We start from the raw sequence: 16518 nt of genomic DNA on the forward strand, positions 1-16518 counted from the left end.
AAAGGTGCCTTTGTCAAGGTCATGCAGATGCAGCATTGGATGCCAAATGAGTTTGGACCTCCTTTTTGTATGAGGGAACACCCTCAGGCGAGAAGCATGCCATTAACATGGCAGCAATAATGAAGGTGGAGAGAAAATAATTAGACTTGTAGAATCTAAATTATGGAGCAATTAATCATTAAACTGGGTCAGTATTAGGACTCACTGAAAGTGCCAAACAAACAATGCTTTAATTATCGTCCAATTAGGTGGTTAATAATGCTTTTCAGTGGAAAGATGGCCCTTGCTGCTCAAATCATTTTTTTTTTTTTTTTTTTTTTTTTTTACACTCGCAGCAGGTAACCGAGGAGCCAATTATTTTGGGGTTCGTTTTTAGTCATAGTTTTGTCTTTTAACAAAGATGTTCTTTGATTAAAAAAAAAAAAAAGTCATTTTTGTTTTAAGTTTAGTTGACAGTTTGAAACTCAAAATGAAACTTTAACCCTTTTTTTAACCTTTTAAAAATGTATAAATAACATTCATTTGAATTTGTCAAGCATATAGAAAACTGCCTTGAGCTCCTGAATAATTGCATATAATGAGTGAACTGAAGTATTATTATCTTTTTTTAGAAGTTATTAGTCAAATCCTTCATGCTTTTCCGACTGTTATTAATTTTTTCATGTTTTATAGACTTGGGCTAATATTTTACATTCACCATATGTCATACACTGGCTGCAGTAAAACATACGTCGGAGAAGATATAGATCCAAGGCAGTCTTTAATAATATCCACAGGTAAATCCAAACAAGGGCAGGCAAGCAAACACAACCATAACATAGACGAGACCGGACAAATGAGAACTGAAAGCACAGGAACTTTGATACACACATCAACCAAGGTAATAAATAGTGAACAGCTGAACAGAATGACGAAATCAAATGAGTAACCATGGTGGCAAACAAATTCAAAACATAACAGAACCGTGACACTATAATGTAAGCGTGTTTGTTATAACAACAGAATATTTGTATCGTGTATCTTAATTCACATTTGCTTTCACTTTACTGCCTATGCAAATTTAAGTTGTAATATTATGTGTAACAGTGTAATTGGATCAGTCATTTTTCTTGTTTCTTGTCTTTTTTTCTTTTCTTTTCTTTTCTTTTCATATATATATATATATATATATATATATATATATATATTTCATCATGCTTTTTACATTTGACTTCTTAATTGTTGACAATTAAAAAAAAAATACTGTCAACAATCATTTTCGTCAGTATTTTGTTGAGATTGAAACTGCTGGGCACACATACACATGAAACTGAAACAAATTTTATGCACTTTCACTCTGTGTTTCACAGGTAAAGGATTCTATTCTGTACAATTCCCTCAAAACCACTCACACCAGTCCGGAAAGCCAAAGCAAGTTTATTAATTCAAATTTTAATTGAATTTTTTCCACAATTTCTCTGCTTAGTTAATTCCCATGCTGTCCTCGAGGTGGATGATTGGCGTGTAATTACTAGCTGTTGGCACAGACAAGACCTAGTATGTCCTAATTTTTTTTTGCCCTCCCTCTTTCTTTTTATTGTGGATCCTTTTTTAAAACTCTCTGTCTGCATCTAAAACTTCTTCCCAAAGTCATCTTCCTCTCTCTCTCTCTCTCGTTCTGGACTGTTCTCTCTCACTCCCCCTTTTCACCTCCCCCACATATCTTCTCCATCTTCTCGTGCGTTTTAATAGTTTCTATCCTTCCATTAGCCAAACTGCCTCACACATTGTGAGGGTCCGCGTGGGTGTTTCCATGTAAAGCTCTTTTTATATGGCATAACTAGAGCTTTCCTCATAATAATTATTTCTTTCTGCAGACCTATCAAATTGGGCATCGGCCCTCATGGCGTCACAGCTGAACTCCATTCTTTGAGGATATGTGTTAATAAAACAAGTGGCAGATAACAGTAATTACCACTCAATGGCTCCGGTTCTCTAGGGGCCACGCAGAGAGAGACTCTAGGCTTGCGTGCTATATTGATTCCTTTATAGGTTTATTTCACCCAAAAATGTAAATTCTGTGATTATTTACTTACCTTCATATCATTCCAAACCTCTGGTTTGGGGGGTGGGTGGGATGATGGTATATATAGCCTCAAATAGCACTCCAAAGCAATATTAGCGATAGTATGTTAAAAGCTTTGACGTTTGGCTAGCAAGCAGCAAGTTCAAAGAAGGACATTTAAGAGATACGGTACAGTCATACCACTTATTACACAGCATTTCACCACATAAATTATTATGGGGATAAGAGGTAATGATCTGATAAAAAACTGTTTTAAAATTGTACCTGTTTGTTATCTTATAATCCATTACAGTGTACGAAACAAATGTTGCAAAATGGCAGCAGATGAGTTTGAATGAAACAAGAGAGAGCGAGTCCACGATACTGGATGGCATAATTAAATAACTGAACACAAAATATTGATTTGACTGAGTTTTAATATTTTATGAGCTCACCAAACTCAAAACTTCCACGAGGAAAAAACATTCCTAACAAGCGTATAGCGCTGCTGACTTCAGTAACCCGGATGAGCCTGTGTTATCTGTTTTTTTATGGAAGCTTGTTTCCGCCACTGAATAATAAATAAATAATAATAATTCTGACTTTTTATCTCACAATTCTGACTTTTTTTCTCACAATTGCGATATATCAAGTCAGAAATAAAGTCGCATATAAAGTCGCAATTGCGAGATATAAAGTCGCAATTGGGAGATATAAAGACAGAATTGCATGATATAAAGTCACAATTGCGTGTTATAAAGTCAGAATTGTGAGATATAATTTTCCCCTTAGAATTGGACTTTATATCTCACAATTGTGAGTTTATATCTCACAATTCTGAGAAAAGGTGTCAGAATTGCGAGATATAAACTCGCAATTATGTGTTATAAAGTCAGAATTGCGTGATATAAAGTCGCAATTGCGAGAAAAAAAGTCAGAATTCTGACTTTATAACACGCAATTCTGACTTTATATCTCGCAATTCTGACTTTATAACACGCAATTGCGACTTTATTTCACGCAATTCAGACTTTATATCTCGCAATTCTGAGAAATAAAGTCAGAATTGCGAGATGTAAACTCGCAATTGTGAGATAAAAAGTCGCAATTATTATTATTTATTTATTATTCAGTGGCGGAAACAAGCTTCCATAGTTTTTAGCAGTTGTTCTCGAAGAATAACATACCGCTGGATGGTGCGATTGACCAATCAAAAATCAAGCATTCCACAGAGCCGTGTAATAAAGTTACTTAATATTTAGTAGAGTGTCTGTTGGGGGACCGTCAAAATAAAGAGTTAGCAGATATTACAGTTTTTCTAAATTGCTAAAACACATTTCTCGAAACCATCACTCACTTTCTCAAAACCTTCAACACAAAACCAAATTTTCAAACTACATTCAGAGAAACTCTGACTCTTCTGGCAAAATCGAACAATTGCCTCAAAACCATTTTATCTGTGCTCAAAATCAAACAATACTTTCAGATCTTACACACGGCGAGTCAAAATTATAAACACTACAGATCATTCATTAGACACTACATCAAAAGATGGAGAACACAAAATCCAAAGCATGCCGAAAAAAAGTATATTGTATCAAAGTAAACTAATTTTGGAATTATGTAAAAAAGTATTCTAATGACAACTTGAATAAATTGTATACTGTATTCACTGCAAGTATAGTATTGTACTGAATATTGTATAGTATTGAATGTCTGTATATTCAGCGTTTGCATACTGTGAAAATACAGTGACCCAACTGCAAAAGCCAAAAAGGTTACAGTAAAAAACTCTAAATGAAAAGCATGTTACAGTACACTCAGAAGAGTTGTGCAACTGCAAAATCAAGGTCAGTGAGAGAGATTTTATTCTGCTTCAGCATCATGTCTTCATGTTGGGTCCGGCCTGAGGACTTCTTCCACATCACAGGCAATGCCATCTCTGCAGGCAAAGGGAAAAACCCTAAAGCCAGATCCAGCCTTGACAGCATTCTCCACACCTTGCTCTTTCTCGTCCTCATCCTCTTCATCCTTGTTCACCACCTCTTGCACATACTCTTCCTCTCCCTCTTATATTGTTTCTATCCATTGTTGGTATCAACATTCAGTGCAACATTTTGAGTCAATCTGGCACTCTGAACTGACTTGTATCATGTACAGTTGGATTGGTCACATCATTAGAAATAAGTGTGAACAATTTTGAGTCATGTGTAAACGATGACAACAGTGTTGTAGTTGTGTTAAACTTTTGCCTGCTTGTGTTTAGTGTTTTGGAACATATGTGCATCAGAGTGAAATGTGTTTTAGTGAGTGAAAATGTGTTTAGAGTTTTGCAAAAAGAGTGCTTGATATTTGCAAACAGTGTTTTAACTACCTGAACTTGTTTAATGTTTTACAGAAAGAGTGATTTATTTGATAAATTGGTTTAGGCTATTGAGAATTTGGTTCAGAGAATGGGGTTTAGTGTTTTAGCAATTCCGAAAAACTGTAAGCAGACATTCTACGAACAGCAAGTAACTGTTCAACTACTGTACATGTCAACTAACTCTCATTATAGAGTATTAGTAGTATTAGTCAGTCTACTAAAGTATACTCTAATGAGAGTTAGTTGGCATGTAGTTGCAAAGTTACTTATAGTTAGTAGAATGTCTAAAATAGACCATCAAAATAAAGTGTTACCTGGCATTATTCAGACCTGGGACAATCTTGGGCATTTAATTCTGTTGAATGCATGCGTTACCAAGTGGCCAAGACCACAAATGTGGGTATTAGGACAGGCCTAGACCAATTTTGTTAACTGAATCGACTGATTCATTGAAAAGATTTGATTTGAAAGAATGATTCATTCATAATTCCCTATGTCTCTTATGAGCTGTCATAACAGGCCAAGAAGCACTAATATGTCAACGACTTCCATTTCAGTCTGTTCGTCTCACAAAGCTAACTTAAAGCTTGACAACTTCCTTCCTCATTCACTTTCATTATATAAAATAATTTTCATTTTTGAGTGATATAGGCTACTATTCACACACTTTCCATCCATTCATCCATCTATCCATCTGTAACCACCTCTGTCAGGCTGTCTCTTCTCAATGTCCTCCCTCTGTCACCAGTGTATTAGCATAAGTAATTACAAATTCATGTGTGGCTGCATGGGTTTCTAATTTAAAATAAATGTGTTGATCTCTTTGATTCGTTTTTAGTTTAGAGCAGCCTGTCTTGTACAATTAAGATAACAGGGGTTTGTGATGGGCGTCAGCAGAGAGGGGTAATTGGAATCCCCTCCCTCTTTAAGCTGTTATCTCTTTTTGTTTTTAAAGTCTTCCGAGCTTTCTGAAGACTCCAGCAGCGACTCACTCGTGCCGCATATTGAAGTCTGTGTGGCTATCGCAAGGATCCACAATGAATGGTGTTTGGAGCTCAATGCTCGTGTAATTCTATTGATTTCACTTCAGAGGAAATGTGTGTGAAACACAGGGATCCATATCCACTTAAACCGCAGAATAACGCTTCGCCCTGAATAAGAGCGAGACGTAAATACACAATTTAATATTGCTCTAAAACAGCTGTCGCCTCTGACTGAAATCACAGTGAAGTTGATTGTATTCAAATGAGTGCCAGAGCTGCACTTGACATGCATGCGTTCACAATAGAGCGCTCAAGCTTATGATATAGTGTGCTTTGTCAGGAAAACTGACTTGCCTCCAATGCTGTGGCAAAAAAGGAAAGATAGAGGGAAACAACACACCCACTTCAACAACAGTTTCAGTAATGTTTTAGTAGTGGTGAACTGATGTGGTAAATGCTAATATATGTGTAAAACTGAATTTGTATACAATATTTAATCAAAGTAACTATAATATGAACACAAAATTGTCAAAACAGATTTAAGAACTTACACAAGGGGGCGCAACTATGGTACAATAAATGAATGATATCAGATGGTAATGCCATGGCAATGAAAGATTATCTTATTCAAGTACTATATCGTCTCGGTTACGTATGTAACCCTCGTTCCCTGAGTAGGGAACGGAGACATTACTTAGAGACGACAAATGGGGTTTCGCTTAGAAAGCCTCTCACCTTCGAGTATTCCAAACGAGCCAATGGCAAGGAAATGCCATGGGTCTGCGGAATTTGCATAGCGTAACTCTGGTTGATATGACCCTCGCGGGCTACATATGGAGAAACACTGCGCTGTCCAGCCCGCAGGATGGAATGTTTCAACCCCAGGGGGGGCAAGGTGGCTTGCCAAGGGAAAGACACATGCTCATAGAGGCTTAGGCCTCGATCACACCAAATGCGTTTTTTTGCAGTGAGAGGCGCCTTTTTTCAATTGTTTTCCCATGGCAGTGAACTATTTATGCGCCCCCAGGCGCCTCGCGTTTTCGCAGTTGGGAAAAAAAAGCAACTCTGAGCGGAAAAAGCGCCCGACGTCATCGCGTTTTTTTTCACTGTCCAATCGAATGAATGGAGAGGCGGGCCTTCCGTTGTTGTAGTGATGAAAACTACAGTTGCTTTGAACGCCCGGAGAGTGCGATGAAGGAGGATAAACTTGAGTGCTCTCGCGGGTTACCAGGAGCTTAACGACTTTACGAACCGTAAATACCACAATGTTAATATAAAGTAAATAAAGTTAATAAAAGGCTGATTTGACGTTTACTTGACTGACAGGACAGCCGTTTCGGTGGTTGCCTAGCAATATAAAAAACGCATCGCACAGCTCGTTCTGTGTGATCAGGGCAGTGCTGTGTGCCTCGCGTTTTTGAACCTGAAAAACGCGTTAGGTGTGATCGGGGCCTTACAGTGGAAATACACATGTGGGGGTCGCCCAACATCCCAAAGACTTTCAATGAATTTGAAGGTCTGGAAGGAAATTCATGTGTGAAAATAATTCTTCATGCTCCCTCCCAACCATTCTTTCACAATTTGAACCTGATGAATCTTGACATTGTCATCCTGGAATATGGCCATGATGTGTCTTCCTAAATGGTTGTTTAAGACATTAAAAGCTACAGGGTTAGAAGAACTGTTGCCAAAGATATGCTAGAAACATAATAATCACTGCAATAATGATCCAATATATATGTATATAGGCTATATTATTTTTGACAATCTATTTTGGGACAAAACAGTTGTTTTCTTCAAGTTTTTTTATATTTTCATCTTTTATTTGTGTTGCTCAGTCAGAACATTTCATATTTTGTGACATCGAATCGCATTTATTCATGCTTTTCATGCGTGTTGTGTGCACACAAAAAAACACAAAAAAAGAGCAAAAGAGAGAAAAATATAAAAGGGGAGGGAAAAAAACAGCTTTCCTCCTACTTCAGTGTGTTGGTCTTTGATAAAGACCTGTTACCGGGGCAACACAGACCTAATTCACAGACTTGGAACTGTCATGCACTAACCTCTGGAGCGGAGAGGGGGGTGCAAGAACGGTGAAGAAAGGGTGGGGGTGGGGGTGGGGGGTGAGCAGGAGAGACAGTTAATTACAGAATGCAAATTACGTTGTCAGAAGAGCCATTCAAAAAAAGAGTCTGCTCCTGCCTTTCAGCTCCTCCCCTTTGGTGCAGGTTTAATAAGCGACTCTTTCAAACGGCCCTGCCTGTGGCTTTCAGAGACAACTGGAAATAATCTCAGAATGATGAACAGAATCGGATTGCCTCTTCCAGGCCTTGACAACCTAATGCATGCAAAATAGGGGTAAAGCCATGGGCATGGGACTATCTTCTTACAAGGTGTTGAACAACATCAAGCCCTGGGCTCCTCTGAAATTTCTAACCCCCTCTGTCTTTTTCTCACTATAGCTCACTCTTTCTTTAACTTCCGTTTTACCCACATTGCCTCTGTTTCTTAGCCCTAGGAAAAGTTCTTGTAATTTTATTTGACTTGTCAAGGCTGAAGGAAACTTGAAGTAAGATGGATGTTGAGTGGCAATCCCACTGCTTCGAATATAGACAGACATAAATCAGTTTCTACATACTGAATAATTATAATGGTGGGAATAAAATATTGAATACTCATTATTGTAGCTGTAAATGTAAGGGCGACTCTGTCCAGCACTTCAAATCTTTTCTCAATGACTGGCTCCTGACTTTTATCAAATAAATTCACTATATGTACATCCAATAGTTTTGAGACAGCAAGATATTTCAAACCTATATGAATTTTTTCTTCTTCTGCTGAGCACAAAAGAGTATATTTTGAAGAATGTCAGTAACCAGACAGTTGATGGACCCCATTGACCTCCATAGTGAGGAAAAATACAATGGAAGTCAGTGTGGTTTGTCAACTTTGGTTGCCGACATTCTTCAAAATATCTTCTTTTGTGCTCAGCAGAAGAAAGAAATTAATACAGGTTTGAAACAACTTGAGGGTGAGTAAATGATGACAGAATTTTCATTTTTTACATGATATCCCTTTAAGTACTTATTCAAAATAAATACTAATTTATGGTTTATTTAATGTTGGCATTTCACAACCTCTTAAAAAAATAATGTACCTTTATACTACAAAAATATATGTGATATAGATTTAGGCATTCTTTTATAAATCTCCATGCAGTGTTTAAAAATATATTGGCCTGGTTTCACAGACAGGGCTTAGGCTTTAGTTCAATTAGGACATTTCAGTACCTTTTAAAAATGTGCCTTATAAAAAAAAAAAAAAAAAACATACTGGTGTGCATCTTGAGACAAAACAATGACACTGATATATTTTAAGAAATGTAAGTGGAAGTTGCTTTCAGTTAAAACAGATTACACATGCATTTTATTCTGGTACTAGGCTTAAGCCTTGTCTGTGAAACCGGGGAAATAAATGTTAGATCAAACTGTTACCTCAAATTCAATCTCCACGCAATGACCTCAGGGATCAGGAACATTTCATGCTGTACTGTGATTCAGTTTGTTGCTATTCAGTTTTTGGGGAGAAAATAAAATCAAACCCTGTGGGGCCTTTAGCTGTGAAAACAGCAAGCAAAGCTAATATTAAGATAGGGAAGTGTAATACTTGTTAATATTCAGCCTTCGTTCACCACGTAACTGCTTGTGATCCACCTGAACTTGTGGCTTCCCGAGGAAGGCAATCTGCTCGCCACCACCGAAATCGATAGACGTGAGAGTAGAGAAGTATGAGTTGAGTGGCAAGATCTGCGCCTATTGTCCTCTTTAACCTCTTCCATTTACTGTGAGAGCGACTAGCGGCCATTATAAAATGTTCAAAGTAATAGATATTGAACTAGCATTCAAAATGAGCTGAGCGAAAGGTAATCAAAGCATTCAGTAATTACAGTGTCTTCTGTAGTCCTCCTCCCAAAAAAGACTCCATTATGTCCTTGTTCTCCTGATAATAATGAAACAGGTGTTCGGCTGTGTGTGCGTGTCGGGGTACTATTAAGTCAAAGGACACAGTTACATGGGAACTGCTAGGGAGGCCAATTTACAATGTGTGCTATAATGACAAATGTTTTTCAGTGTTTTGTTAGAGGAAAAAAAATGTGCTTGGACAAAATGGTTCATTATTCGTTATGAAATATAATAAGAGAGAAAACTGATATCATATACTAAATGGATTGCATCAGATGGTTTATAGTTAAAGCTTCAGTTGAAAGACCTAGCAATTTAGATTTTTTTTTCTTGTTTCATTTGGCAGGATTTTGATTTTCTCTGACATGAATATTTTTTAGCCCTCAGACAGAATTATAGAATATTACATACTCAGAATTACATATCATCTGCATGGTTCAAACTCTGTTATAATGTTTGTTTAAAGGCAGATGATATAATATTCTATAATTCTGTCTGAGGGCTAAAAAATATTCCCTGATATCTCAGGGGAGCTGCTTTTGTGGCACGTAAGTGTCGCATTGGAATTCTGCTCAGGACCAGACCAGTGTCTGACTGTCATCCCTAATATGGATGGTGCCAATTAGACCACAGCTACAGAACCTCACACTCTATCACAATCTCTTATATACAATCCACTTTGAACATTTTGCCCCCTACACACTCATTAATCCATACTCAAAGTTTTGTGTGAAACTATTTATCCTCACGATTTTCATCACAAGCCACAGATCATCCCCCCAAAATTCCATATATAGTAACTGTTCTATATAACTTTTCTATAAAATTCTTCACTGTTCAAACATTTGAGTTTTTACAGATGAGTCTCTTATGCTACCAAGACTGCATTTATTTGAATTTGATTAAAATACAGTAAAAACGGTAATATTCTGAAATATTACTACAATTTAAAATACATATTTTCTAATTTAATATATTGTAAAATGTAATTTATTGATGGAAAAGCTACATTTTCAGTAGCCTTTACTCCAGTCTTCAATGTCATTTGATCCTTAAATTAATCCTTAAATTATTATCAATGGTGAAAAGAGTTGTGCGGCTCAATTTCTTTTAGAAAACGTGATACACCAGGGTTAGTACCTAGTTATTACCAATTTATTGTACAGTATTTTCTATAATAAGCACATAGTATGTGTATGGGGAACATGACTGTAAAATAAAGTGCTACCAAAATCTTTTGTAACATTATAAATGTCCTTAATCCCACTGATTAATTTAAAGGGCACCTATTATGCAAAATTCACTTTTACATGGTGTTTGAACATAAATGTGTGTTGGCAGTGTGTGAGCAAAACCACCCTAGAATGATAAAAATCCACCCAGTAGTTGTTTTACTATCTCCATAAATCATAAGCACTGTCTCAGAACACCCTGTTCTAGATTTCCCTCACTGTGACGTAGAAATGAGCTAAGCCCCACCGACGTGATTTGATTGACATCTGGTTTTGGCATAGACCCCGCCCTCGGTGATCTGCATCCTCCATTGTTTCAACGACAGCCGGTAATGTCTCCTAAGAAGTGTAGGTGTTCTGTTGTGGGATGTAAGGATGGACATACTAGTCTTCACTGACATCAGAGCCACTGAAAACGCAGCGGATGGATTTTATTTATGAAGAAAAGGCACCACTTAAACTTCCTAAATACGAGATTCATTTTCTGACTGACTGTTTATAGTGAACGAGGGTCAAAGTTAATCCTCAAGTGTGGATCGTTGCCAACAGTTCGCGATCCAACGTCACCTCCAGAAGAAGTAAGTGTATTTTATGATTTTTGAGCAAATAGTCATTTCAATCGATGTCAGCCAGTTCAACAACAAATGCATCTAAAGCTATTTATTGTCGTCGTCATAGGATGTCTCAACAAACAACGTCAGACAGTTATATGTCACGTAGGCATTTTTTTTGCAGCATTTACAAATGTAAATAAATTAAGGTCTGCTCTATCTCCATAGACAGTAGGCTATATAAACGTCTATCTCCCTCCCCTTAAGAAATAAATAAATAAATTGTTTGTACTTAGCAAACGTTATCACAGTAGTGTGTGTGTGCGTGTGTGTGTGCGTGTGTAGTTTCAAAAAATTGCGCGAACGTTATCACAGTTCGTGTGTGTGTGTGTGTGTGTGTTGCACATCCATAATGGCAAAGGGGACGCGATTAAAACTTTGTAAGTACATAAATGTATCAAATAACCATTCCGAGACGTTTAGTCCATTCTCATTCGTTTTTATTGTGTGCCAGACTCTCTTCATCATCTAGGTCCAGCAGCAGGGCGGGGATATGCCGCTCATTTACATTTAAAGTGGTACGCACAAAACAGCTCTTTTTAAAACAGGCCCCAAAAATGACATTTTCAAATGGTTATAATAAATTAACTGTGGGGTATTTTGTGCTGAAACTTCACAAATGCATTCTGGGGACACCCAAGACCAATATTACATCTTCTAAAAAGGGGCATAATAGGTGCCCTTTAATGCATCCTTGCTGACACAAGTGGCCTAATTGATTTTTTTTTTATAAAAACAAAACACTTCTTCAATCATCTGCACTTGTGCTATGATGCATAGACCATGTGATTTGTGTTTTCTTGCGATTTCAGATAAAACAAGAATGGATGAGTCTACCGAAGCATCATATTAGCGAAAAATACCTTGAAGCTGTTGAGTTCTTGTTTTCTGGGAATGGTGTCGGTTCATAAGTCTTTGAGCTCATGCACAGGTTTTCCCCCAACCCTCCATCCCTCTTTTCAAAACTTTTGCTGGCAGCTATGAGAGATCTGAATGAGAAAGGACTGGCTTCTTACAAGCTCTGTGGGGCAGAACATTTCAGAAAAAAACATTTTAAGATGAATACATAGAGTACACCTATCTTCAAACATTCACATTGACCATTCAGACATTATTGAATTTTTAAAATAAAAAAAAAGAAAGTTGAAGGGATATAAAATTACAGTATTTAGAAGCACAAAGGCTATGTTTAGAATAATTGTGCAGAAGCCAAAACATATGAAATTATACTGTCTGATAGACTCAAAATTATAAAAACAACACCCAGAGCAAGTTTCACTTAAAGGGATAGTTCACCCAAAAATGAAAATGAAAAAAAATGAACCTCTTGCGGTTCAAACAAACAGGGCTGGGCAACTGTGTTCACGTAATAAATTATAACACTATCTTTTATTGCTGATGTCAAAGTCCATGGCTCTGTTATCACTTGGTAAAATCTAACCAATTAGACTGATGCAAATATGAACTGGTTGCATGACAAGTCCTTATCCTTGAAACCCCAAAACTGCAACTCATTAAATTAAGGTTCACTTGCAACAAAAATAAACGAGGTTTGTGAGGACCACTTTTTGTGCAATAAATTATTGGCTGCTGAGAGCAAAAAAACATTTATATTTAAAGGGGCCATATAATGGTACATGCACTTTTACAAGTTGATTGTACTGAAATGTGCCTGTACACAACCATCATAAAATGATAAAAATCCATCCAGTGTGTTTTTTTTTTTAATCTTCTTATATGTTTTCCCCTCTCTCAAATCAAGCCGTTCGACCGTGTGACGTCACACGGTCGGACGCCCCTCCTACGATTGTTGATTGACAGCAGCGTTTCAACACAGACCCGCCCTTACTCGTTAGCGAGCTGTCAATCATAGTCCGCGTGTCATTGTTGATACCTTTTTTACAGTCTATGGTTGATACGCTGGAGCACTGTCTATGAGCAGTTGTGGTGTTCTGTTCTTGGGTGTAATAACGAACAAAGCAGTCATTTTGATGTTCCTAAATCCGAACCGCTGAAAGACGCAGTGGCTGAGTTTTGTTTTCGAAGGGAATATTCCCTAGCCTGGCTCCGCCCTCCTACGTACTTCCGCTCAATTTCATTTTCCTTCAGTACTACGTCTGGGACTGCTGTATATTCTTAGGTTTCCAGAAATCAATTTTTTGTAGGACCAATCAGCGAACAGAGGGAGTGGCTGAGAACGATGACGTTGATGTAGTGCGTCAGTTTGAGTTGGAGTAATGGCAGCGGAGAAAGATGTGAGAAAAGCTATTCGGTCCGTTGTTGCAAAACTGCCGAATATACAGAAGTTAAAGCCGGAGCAAGAACAATGTTTGCTAAGTTTTGTTGGTGGCCATGATGTTGTGGCCCTCCTCCCCACGGGGTTCGGGAAAAGTTTGATTTTCCAGCTCACTCAGCACTAGAAGTGCCAGAATTCCATAACTACTAGAACTGCCACAAGCGGTCATTTTGATCGCTATTCAAAACTCTGTATCTTTAATGATAAATCCCCAATTGAGAGATTAATGCATTTATTGTATTAGGATGTCTTTTAAAAACAAAACAACACCAAACTGTACATTTAAACAAGTTTAATTATAATTTATAAATAAATAATATTCGTAGATGCCCTGAACAAAATGACGGAGATGTTTTCATGTTTCCACTGTTCGATCGCGCCCGCCGACACACACACCATATTCCAGCATTGCAGCCTGTTCATTATAGCCATAATAAAATATAATAATAAAATAGTCAACCTAACATATAAAAATTCCACTGCTCTGTTTCTCAGTACTGGTAGGCTACAATTCGTACCATTTTATGCGTGTGAAGAGGATGATTTTTTCCGTCGATATTGGAACGTGAGTGAAGTTCAAAGCCTATATGATAAAGAATAGTTTAGCATCCAAATACATCGCAAATGTTGAAACATTTTGATTCTAATTAGAGAGTTACGTGAGCCCAACGCCGCTTACTTTCACTTTCGCGTATAAAGCATTTCATTTTGGCTTTAGTTATTTTTTCATTCTTGTTCTGTTCTGAATATCATTACATTTAAATGATTTGTTGTTGAATATGTTAGTGTATTTTTTACCACATTTTATTGTTGCGTATATTGGTATAATAATACCGCGAAATTCAGTGCGGTCAATATGACCGTTTATGGCCGAAATAGGTAAATATGTTCATTTTTTTTTTTTTTTTTGCTTTATGTGTAATTTACATAGGTAATTTATATGAAAAACATTTTAAATGAAAATACAGACACTTTTAGGAAAAGTCAGGTACCAGCAGGATTGTATTTATTTTTTCAACAAAGTTATTGCAGATATAAAATTCAAAACGGTAAAAATGACTGGCAGTTCTAGTGGTGAATGTGTTAGCTAAGGCGAACGATAGGGATGCAAAGCCGATAGTTGTTGTCTTCTCCCCTCTTGTTGCACTAATGGAGGACCAAGTGAAGGAGGCAGAAAAGTTGTTTCCGTATCGCGCAGTAGCCGGTGATCACTGTACAGCATTTGCGGCAGATCCGAAACGACCGCAGCGGCGTATTGTTAATGATTAGACCCAGCTTCGACAGTTGACTGAATACATCACTGTCCTTATACATTTTGAATTTGTAAATGTTTCCGGCCGGTTTCGGCGCATGACATACGTCACGACCACACGTTAGCGATTGGCTATGGCAGATCCTGAGTGACTCTGGGCAGATCCAATAGTTTTGAACTTTAACAGAGAACCCGCCTACAAGGAAGTAAACGTTTCTCAATGGAGAGATTCCAGACTCTCTGTACAAATGAAATGTACGAGAGTCTGGTAGAACCAGGCTAAATATTCCCCACTATCAACGTCAATGCTCTCATGTTTGCGCAAATCATTTCACCAGACTGCTTTATAAACGAGAACATTGAAAAAGGTATTAGCTCCTGTCTGAGTATGTGTTGTTTATGTGCCCAATGACTGTCATAGTCTCACAGACTGCTTATTTTTTAAACAGATCAGTCAAATTTTAGTGCTTCAGCCCTGACAATTGTACCTAACACTGCATAGATAACGTTACGCATCACTGACAAGCCTTCATTTACCGAAAAAAAGTTTTTCATGACCATTAGCTGTAACATCAATCTGTCAATGAACTAACGTATACATCAGTAAACACATAGCATTCATATCTCACTACTCTACCCTGCCAGTACATACAAAGATAGATCAAAGTGACATTACGTTAACCAACCATTCAGAAACGTCCTGTTTTCCGACTGAAATTTCTAATTGATACGGTTGCACAGTGTCCTCAGAGACTCCCGCTGCCATTCTTCAAAATATACCCTCAACTGTTGTCAAGGCAACACCCCATGTGTGTTGTTGTGGCAAAATGCCCCACAGAACAGAGGGGCGGGGTGAGCAAAGCTCATTATCACTTAAAGACACATGCACTTAAACGGCTTGCTGAAAACAGAACTGTTTTTGACCAGGTAAAATGAGTGTTTTCTTACAATACTACTGATAATTTTTAATTTAAGTATATTACAAACTTTTAATTTAGACCCTAAAGAATCATATTAGCTTGTACAAAAATGGCATTACATGACCCCTTTAAGAGACATTTTGAAACCAATCAAACTATAAAGACTGTAAACCCATATCTGCTGTTGTTAATGGTTTTATTAAACTTCATGTTAATTTTTACGAAAACTCAACCTCCTTAATAATAATAATAATAATAATAATAATAATAATATATCATGATATATCGTCATGGTAAAGTTCCATTTTTTTATAATCTTGGCTAATGTTCCAGAAACGGTGTGGGCACGTCCTCAAAAGACGTCGCTAGTTTATATAAAAAATGGAAATTTACCACGACGTCCTCACAACGTTGTCATAAAGTAATGTCACGCTTACCAAATGATGTCTAACTGACGACGTCGTCACAACGTACTGTGTTAGCTGGGAAGCTTATTGATATTTTTACATGTTGTTGGGCCTATGCAGTTCTTAAGAATGTTAATAAATGTCAATGTTTGAAAAAAAAAAAAGAAAACACTGGAATATATTTCCCAGCACAAAAGTATCTGCCACCCAAGAACCCACCTCTGGATTTAACCACAAACAAGTATTCTGCTTTTCTGTATTTTGTATTCTGACAACGAGTGCAAAGTAACTTTACACTCATATATCCGAATCTTCTTACATTCACTCAATCAAAGTCATACTCTGTGCGGTTGAGGTGGGTACAAAGAGAACTTCAAACTTGAAAATCCAACAACACCAAAAAAAAAAAAAAAAAAAAAGCAATTTCCCAATTTGTTTTATTTATG

This window comes from Scardinius erythrophthalmus (assembly GCF_964197995.2).
Source record: "Scardinius erythrophthalmus genome assembly, chromosome: 16".
NCBI classification, from domain to species: domain Eukaryota; kingdom Metazoa; phylum Chordata; class Actinopteri; order Cypriniformes; family Leuciscidae; genus Scardinius; species Scardinius erythrophthalmus.